Genomic DNA, 9411 nt, shown 5'->3' on the forward strand with positions numbered 1-9411 from the left:
CAAAGCGAAATCGAGTAGACTCTTAAGCATTTATCCAGATTCAGACCAACTGTGATGCAATTGAGAAGCCCAGTAGCCACTCAGTACTGATTTCCTCTGGCCTCTGAAATTCCACAGCTGTTAGAGTTAGTACCACTGTTTTGTTATGCTTAAAATTTGCTCATGGACAAGGCATGTGCAAGTACACCAATGTATAGGCATGCACACACGCACACACACACACACACACACACACACACATTCAAGTATTTCCAAATTATTTTTCCATGTCCCCTTAGGGGACATGGGAAAATACATCAGACTATCTCAGTTTTACATATCGGACTCTCCTATAACTTTTTATTGAAGAAAGTGGTTTATATCTGATGGAAAGAAGTATGGAAACCGTTAAGTATGTTTCATATCCTCGTTTTTAGTTTTTTGCAAGCATAAATTATATATAACGTAAAATGTTTTCTACTGCCAACCCCTCCACAGTGTCACATACATTGTTGATGCTCCATAAATATTTACAGACTGACCAGTTCTACTGAGTAGAGCAACTCAAAGTCAAGGCCTGGTCAAGTCTTTACAAGGGGATAAGGAAAATTCCCCCTTTACCTTTAAGTTCTTTCTCACTATGCAGGTATGTTTTGTTTTTTTTTTTTTTCCCCCCATTAGCTTGAAAACTCCATAAAGGCAAGAACTATGTCTGTTTAATCCTATGATGGAATGTACTTTTAAAATTAAATTCAAGAACAAAACCTGCCGAGAGCAAAGACATTGCTTAACTAGGTTCCTTTTAAGCTAAAGGGTATTTTGAGGTTGTGACTGAATAAACAATATCTCTGAGAGGCTGGATCCAGTGATACAGAGTTTGACATTACTGGGTTAACAGTTACATTTTAATTGTTTCTTAAGCACCTCACTCTATGTTTAGTGTTTACAAATAGGATATTAAAAGACAGTAAAGGGCATGCTTTTGACCACTAAGGACTTCACTAACTAATTGAGAAGATTAAGGCACAAATCAACACAAGTTAATAAAATATTCCTACTCCTGGAGTTCCTGAGTTATGTTCCTCTAAGAATAGCTAATGTTGCTACCTTATAATTATATTCAGACTTTGAAAATACCTAAGTGTATCAGTTAGGCTGCATTTAGCTACAAGTAACAGGGTACCCAACTACTAATAACTTAATGTATAAGTATATGTATTTATTTTTAATTTAATTTTATTATTAGTTTCAAGTATTCAGTACATTGTTTAGACATTTATATAGTTTATAAAATGATCCCCTTGATTGCCCTTTCTCTCCTCTGGCTCTCTACCTAGCCGTTACATCCTTATGCCATGCTCCTCATCCTCGTGACCATCAACTACTAATTTGTACTTCTTTAACCCTTCACCTCTTTATCCCAGCCCCTCAACCTCCCTCTCCTCCTGGCCATCACCAAATTGTCCTCTATATTTGTGAGTCTGTTTTTGATTAGTTTGTTATTTTTGTTCCTTAGATTCCGCATATAAGTGAAATCGTATAGTTTTATGTATTTTCTTAATTGAAATATCTGGAAGGAGGTCATTATAGCCTTGGTTGGTGGCTTCATTACTGACTCAGAAACTCAGCTTTTCCTGAGTTTTCCCTTATTAGGCACCTCATAGCTACAAGATGATTTCCAGAGTCCCAGCCATCTCTTACTTACACTTATGTCCCTAACAGGAAAGAAAGGGTGAGGCAAAATGAATTGTCATTTTATCGAAAAGGAAAAAAGGCAAAAAAAAAATTTTTTTAGTACCCTCTATAACACCCACTTTCTTCCCCCAGAAGCCTTCCCTTTGTATCCCATTGGCCAGGAGCTGTGTTGATAGCTGTACACATCTCCAGGACAAGCTGGGCATGTGAATTTTCAGAAAAGGGAAGTGGACTTCACCATAGTTGGCTTAGAGCAACTGTGTTTCATTCCTCAGTGTTGAGCAAATTGCCACAGTGAAGAAAGTTGGAATTCTTTTGACAAAAATGGGTGGGATGCTGCTTGGTAAAAATTTAATTTCTTCTACACCAAGTAACTCAAAATCTTTTACTAACTATTCTTTAGATTGTTTTTCAATAAGCTAACATCCCAGGGGAAATTTTAAGCTCTTGGGGAAATGCATGAGCTCTTTTAAATCTCCATGGTACAATAACTAAAGGGCATGCATTTCTAAGCAACAAATGTGCCTTTGCTGAATCTCTTTTCTATTTACTTTTCGGAACTTACCAAATTAATGGTATCTGTAAGTGGCATTCATTTTCTAAATAGTATCCTAGTGGCCACAAAGAGCAGTCCTTCAGGTTTCTGCAGGCCTAAGGCTGAGAAGCTATGACAGGCACTAGGGAAGACTATTAAAGAAACTGAAGATAAACAGGACTTTCATCATGGAAGTCCACATTGGGCACTGATTGCTTTAAGGAGTAGGACAGAATTATAGATTACTACTTGGAAAGTTCCCTAGAAGAGAAAAATATTGGGCCACCTTCTTAATGTATGGCTGGAATTGAATCTCCTCAATACAAGGCCCATTGAATCATTTTACAGAAGTGAAAAATGAGGCCCAGAAATATTAATCTAAAAATAAAATAATGAAACCACTGGCGAAGTAGGAACAGTGCAATTAATTTATAATTCATCATAATTCCTGTAACTGGCTCCCTCACATACACACTCCTATACACATAAAAAAAAAAAAAAAGAAATCAATCTTCTCTCTTTTACGTATCTTCAAATTTTTGCAGATGAGACCACCATAGTCACTTGAATTTTACTTAGTGTGTGGAACACTAAGTCGAAAAAAAGTGTTGCAAAGTTCGAGAATAATATTTGTATTTTAAAATTTCAAAACAAATTAGAGCTGGTATGTGTCCTATTCTAGGAATGTTTGGTAATTGTATTAGTTATAAAAACTTTTGCAAATGTGAAAATTTTTTTGTTAATCTGCTTTCATTTCTCTTTTGAAAAAAGAGGAAAATCCTCTACATTTGCTTCTTTGTCATTAATGAGGTTTGTGCATTGAAAACTCATTTAATGTCATTGCTAATGAACTCATTTTAATATCTGTGTTTGTGATTAGGCTGACTTCATTAGAAAAAAACCTGTAAGTCTGCTCCTTTGATAATGAAAATGTTATGCGACTGTATCAACCATATCAGCTTCCTCTCTCCTTTCTGTGCTCTTTCTCTCTCTATAACACTTTTCTCTTTCTCAGCCCCTCCTATGGAATTGTTTAACAACACTAATTCTCATTGTGCACTTGACATGCTATATATTGGGCAATGAAACCTGAGCTATTTTAAAATTCATTTTGATGACTAATAAATTGACTACTGGTAATAAAAAATAACTTGAATAGTAATATATGATTATGTCCCTCCAAAGATATGACCACATGTCTTTGCTTCATCTTGACTTTTACTATACATTATTGCTAAATTTTAGCATATTTAAGGGTCCTGTTGAATGCAACTCTCAGAGTTGAGGAAAGGCGAAATAGTATTGACAATGCACGCAGATGGCCTGCTTGGACATCATCGCCCCTCAACAAAGCCATCTTTTCTTTAAAAGTGAACTGTTGAAATTTTATTTGAATTAATACCTTTAATTGACCTAGAAGAACTGTCCTATCTTAAAAGGTCTTTTTTCTACCATTGAATTGCCAGATTACTGCCTTTTGTGCATTACTTTTATTTTTGGAGACAACTCATTTTAAAGAAAGATTTATTTCTAGGATTACTTTATTAGAGAATATCACCATTAAGTAATTAAAAGCTCTGGGAAGTAAAGAGGTCTTCTTCTATAAATAATATATAATAACCTCACTAGGTTTATTTTAGAAAAATATCTATAGAAGTTAACTCTCTAGTATTTTAACAACCATAAATGACAATATCATGCTGTTTATTGGAAGTAATATATAGAATAGATTTATGGAATAGATATGTATTTTCTATGAGTGCAGCTATGTTGATATGATGTTATTAATTTCAATTTTTAATATTGTGCAGCATTTTGCTTTTGGGGACAATGAATAAAACTCAAAATAGAACAAATACTTTTATTTGATACTTATTATCTGTATTGAGAACATAAAATTTTAAAACACAAAATTAAGCTAATTATCAAAAATATGCAGTTCATCCTCTCTCTCTCTAAAAGATTCATTCTGAGTGTTTGTTCTGAATTTTAGGGATGCTAAGGATGATGAAATCCATCAGAGATTCCCAGTAGTAATCATCTTTCTGTTTGGCACCTTCACGAGCTTAGACAATCCTTTAAACACCAAAGTAACAAAAAAGTAAAAACAAAAAACAAACCTTTATTAATTCATCCATTTGTTAAATAAGCATTGCATAACTAGTTTGTTCTAGACAAGGTTCCTGAGAATTAAGGATGGCATTCTTAGAGGGAGTGATACACTTGAGATTGAGTAAAGGCCCTTTGGTAATGTTTGAAGAGGCAGAGAGAGGTGGGCAGGGGTGGAGTCATGGCTGTTTTAGATGAGTTCCAAGGAGCTTTGGCTCCATCTTTGCAGGTGATTGGAAACTATGGAAGTTCTTAAAATAGATCGATGAAGTAGAATTTGCATTCTACTTTTTATTTGGGGGGATTTTATCTTTTAGAAAACTAATTCTTTTTGTCTTGTAGATGATGTGCTGGTGGTAGCAAGGATAGGTAGACAATAAAGCAGCAGGAGGTCAGCTAGAAGTCTGGTTTATCAAATACCACGTAGGCCAGGGGGCAGCAAAAGTTTTCTGTAGGCCTGAGAGTAAATATGTTAGGCTTCACAGTCCATATGGCTCTGTCATGACTGCCCCACTCTGTACTGTCTGTAATGGGGAAGCAGCCTTAGACAATATGAAAGCAAATGGGCATAGCCATGTTCTAAAAAAAACTTTGCCAACCCCTGATTTAGACTATCAAATATGCATTAAAAATGAAAAAACTGATTGCTGTAGTAAAGCTTGATATTTACACCCATGATTAGAGCAGCATTATTCACAATAGCCAAAAAGTGGAAGCATCTCTAGTATCCGATGAATGGGTAAACAAAATATTGTATATACTACAATGGAATAGTATTCAGTTTTAAAAAGGAAATTCTGACTTATGCTACAACATGGATGAACCTTGAGGATATTATGCTAAGTGAAATAAGCTAGTCACAAAAGAACCATTATCATATGATTCCACTTATATAAGGTACCTAGACCAGTCAGATTCATAGAGACAGAAAGTAGAATGGTGGTTGCCCCAAACTGGGAGAAGGGAGATGGAGAGTTATGTGTAATGGGAACAGAGTTTCAGTTTTGCAAGATGAAGAGATTCATCATAGAGCTGAATGCTGGTAATGTCTGGACACAATGTGAACATACTTAATGACATTGATCTGTATACTTAAAATGGTTAAAATGGTAAATTTTGTGTTATATATATTTTACCATAATTTAAAAACAAGAAATGATTGAATAAAAGAGCAAAAAGCCACTCACTATTGCTTTGTTCCAATTCCTTTTTATAATGACTGTTAGACTAGTTGGCCACACAAAGTTACTACAGGAAGTGGGATGAAACATATACAATGGTAGTGATTTGGTCAGAATACAGCAGAGGCAGCATCCCAGGCTCTACTTGCACTGGTTTGGATGTTTTCTGACTACAGGTTTCAGAAACTCTGAATCAAACTGTCTTAAAAACAAAGAAAATTTATGCTTGAACATTGCAGTAAGGCCAAAGTTAAGGTAGTCCACATGGCCGACTCAGTAGTTCAATTATGTTCTCAAATTCCATGCTTCAGATCTGCCCATTTCCCTGTTGTGCCATCTGTGGAGTTGGTAACGAAAAGATTACAGCAGTTCCTGGCTCCATCAAAAGAAGCAACATCCAGGGGGAAATGAGATTGTCTTTTCCTGGGACTACTTCTTAGAAATGTAAACTTCTTTCTCCAAAGTCCTCTTGAGTTCACTGGCTAGAAATAGGTCACATGACTGATGCTAATTCTGTCACTTAAGAAGCGCATTGAATTGACCTTGGATCAATTCAGTGAAGGCTCATTTCTGAATCTAGGGGGTGCGGACATTTCCTGAAGCACCTGGGTGCCTGAGCTAAGGATTGGATTTGGTTTGGGAAGGAAGGAATGTAGTTCGTAGAGAGTAGGTTTTGCATATTAGACAGACAAAAATTCATACAACTAGTAAGTGGCATAGCTAGAATTCAAATCCAGCTTCTCTTACTCTAGAGTAGAGTAGTCAGTATGGAACCCAGAAAGATAGAATGGTTTTAATGGCTTAGACATTCCAGTTAGACTGCCTCAATTCAAGATTCAGATCTAGCACCTACTATCTGTTATCCATAGATATTAATTTTCTCTGCCTCAGTTTCCTCATCTATAAAATGGGAATAATTATAATACTTACTTGGTACAAAGTAAACTCTCTGATGTGGCAAGTTGAGCTTCTCTGCTGTGCAGGGTAAAAAGTGAAGAGTAAGTGGCTTCCTGTTTTGAGCCTACTGCCTCATCTTCATTAGCTCTGCAGGTTGATTTCCATTATGTTTGCCCTGAGGGCTGGAGCTTATGTTTTGGTACTCATTACAGAAGGAATAGCTGTTTTATAAGGTACTATCTGGATAGAGATTAAACAAATAACACCTATATCTGATTATGTAAGTGTTGCAAAGACTTTTTGCTCTAGTTCGTCCTGAGAGAGTCATGGAAACACAGACATCAGTGTAGGAATTCTTTGCAATTTGCTAGTTTAGATACTTCTTTTACAGACAGGAGATGACCAAGATCAGAGAGAACTGGTGATCTGCCTGGGGTTGCAAAGCTAGTTTCTGGGAGTCCAGGACTGGGTCAGGGGCCACTGATTGTCAGTTCAGTGTGTTTCTTATACCAACTGTCAACATTTTTTAGGAGAGAGATCTTTTGTAGATGCGTAAGATATACTTGAGAGTAATCATGATTGGATATTCTGCAGCAAATAACTATGTTCCATAAATTAAAAAACAATCAAATGTGAACCATGGATTAAAGTGTAAAAATTTATTTCTTAATTACCTTTAGGGTCCAAGAATAACAATGATATTTTTTCTAAAATTTATTTTATCTTTTTTTTTTTAGAATAGTAACCAATTTTACTGACTCCTGCTCTTTTTAAGGGAATAAAGAGCAGACAGACATTCCCTGAGATATTAAGCAGACTTTTCCTTAGTCACTCTCTGGTGATAACTAGAGTAACAGTGTCCACTGCTGGCAAATCAGATAATTGCACCATTCTTTATACAGTTACTGTATGTGAGGAATAACATTTTACCTTCATCCAGATACATTATCGAGTAAGCTAAGGCATATATCCTAAAAGGATGTCCCTGTAGTTTAAAAAATATCTTTGTTTTTTATTAGTTCAATAATTAATTAATTATTTACCTCTATAAATCTAAGAATACAAACATAATGATGGTTCTTATTTTAAAATAAATGAGGTTTATTATAGTAAGAGAATAGAAAACATAAATTTACACAAAGAAGTTTATATTTAGTGTTATAAAATAAGCAAAATCAATTATCATTTTATGGTGATCCAACTGACTTTTTTTGATCATTTAAAATAATAATTCACCATAAACTTACCTGGGTTTATTATTTTCAGGACATTCATCATAACTTTAGAAGGGGAAAAATAGAAGACAATTGAAATAAAATATTTTCCTTAATTTATACAAAATATTTAAGGACGATTCAGTATGCTAAACCTTTAAAACACTTTTTGTAACCTACGAATTTAAATTGTTTAACTGGAGAGTTGGGTAAAAGCCTAACTAAAAACGACCTCTTTTCCAAGATTTGTATGTGCTTTAGAAAATCTTCCTGGGTTTCAATGCCAAAAACAGGCAGCAGAGGGCCCAGTGTATTTTAACTATCAGGAGACTTGTTGAAACTTAGGACAGATTTTTGTTACTCTTTTAAGTTTCTTCTTATAATTTTTACTTGTATATGGTAAAATTTGCATACATACATACTATATATATATTACTGTTGTATTGCTATAGAAAAAATTAGGATGCATGGATAAAATGGTCTCATCATATCGATATAATTTATGAAAATCGACAGATAGCAATTTAATCTAGTTATAGAAATCTAGCTTGGATAGTTAAGTGCTAGTGTGGAATTTTGGTGATTATTAGCTTTGAACTTGGGCAATTACAGCTATTACAAGGAGCACACGCCCTAGGTGGAGACTGTGCATAGTGATAATGATTGGTCAGTTACAGAGAACTGTAACTGCTGCCCTGTCTCTGCTCCCTTTGTCCTCGTTTTGTGATGATTCCCAGGTTTTGAGATTTGAAGCTGTTTACTTGTAGGCATCAGGACTGGGTAGGCCCAGTAACATCAATATCTCCACAATTTTGCTGCTTTCGGTTCACAAGATTATTCTTTCCTGACTCTTTAGGTCTCACTTGACCTGCAGAATCAAGCTCTGTCCCCTTTGTGAATCTTACAGATACTTCCCACTGGGAGTCTTATCTCCCTAAGAATTTTATTTGTTCTTATCATATTCTGATCCATCCAGAACCTCACACATGCACATTTTATTTGCAGCATTTATTTCATACTTTATTTCTTATGCATTTATTCATTTATTCATTCAACAAATATTTACTAAATTTTACTCTGTACCAAGGTCTGGGAACAGAGCAATGAACAAGACCTATGAGGCCAGTGTTCTTGTGGAGTGAGAAAAATCACGAGTGCATAAAGACAAAAATTAAGATGAGATATGCTGAGAAAAGATCTCATCAGACAAAGAAATTCAGGTGAGATCTAAAGTGTGCAGGTAGTTACTTGGATTGAATAGACAAAGAAGATCTCTGAGGAGGTGATATTGAAGTGGAAACCTGAATGACAGGAAAGGGCCATCCTTATCACATTTCAGATAGAAAAAAAGCAGTTTGTGCAGAAGCCTCAAGGCGAGCACCAGCTTTGCTTGTTGGAAAAATAGAAAGTAGACAATTGTATCTCCCACTACCGCTTTCCATTTCACCTTGGAAAGGACAAATGACCAAAGAGAATATTTTTTGCATTCATCTCCCACTGGAGCAATATGGCTCCATTGAATATCTGTGCCTCCCTACCTCTCTCCTTACCGCTACCTCCCTACATATTTCCAGAGGAAAAGGTGACCTTGTGTCACTGCTTCTCTGCACTATATCCTGTATTTGAAAGCTTACTCATTTAGGCATGCTGATTACTGAGTTTCTTGCTAACCAACCCAAGGCACTGATAGAACGAGATATTCACTGCCTAGAAGGACTTAATCAAGATCATTTAAAGTTAGTCCTCTATTTTGATGTCCAGAAAGGTTAAGGGACTTGATCAAGGCCGTTTTGCCAATTTA

General features: G+C 35.5%; 1 protein-coding gene across 5 annotated transcripts in view; it reads left to right on the forward strand.

Moving 5' to 3' along the window:
* FGF14 (fibroblast growth factor 14) overlaps positions 1 to 9411 on the forward strand; it is a 565286-nt gene that overhangs the window by 368119 nt on the left and 187756 nt on the right. The window lies entirely within an intron of this gene.

This window comes from Pteropus alecto, unplaced genomic scaffold (genome assembly GCF_000325575.1).
Source record: "Pteropus alecto unplaced genomic scaffold, ASM32557v1 scaffold13, whole genome shotgun sequence".
NCBI lineage: Eukaryota > Metazoa > Chordata > Mammalia > Chiroptera > Pteropodidae > Pteropus > Pteropus alecto.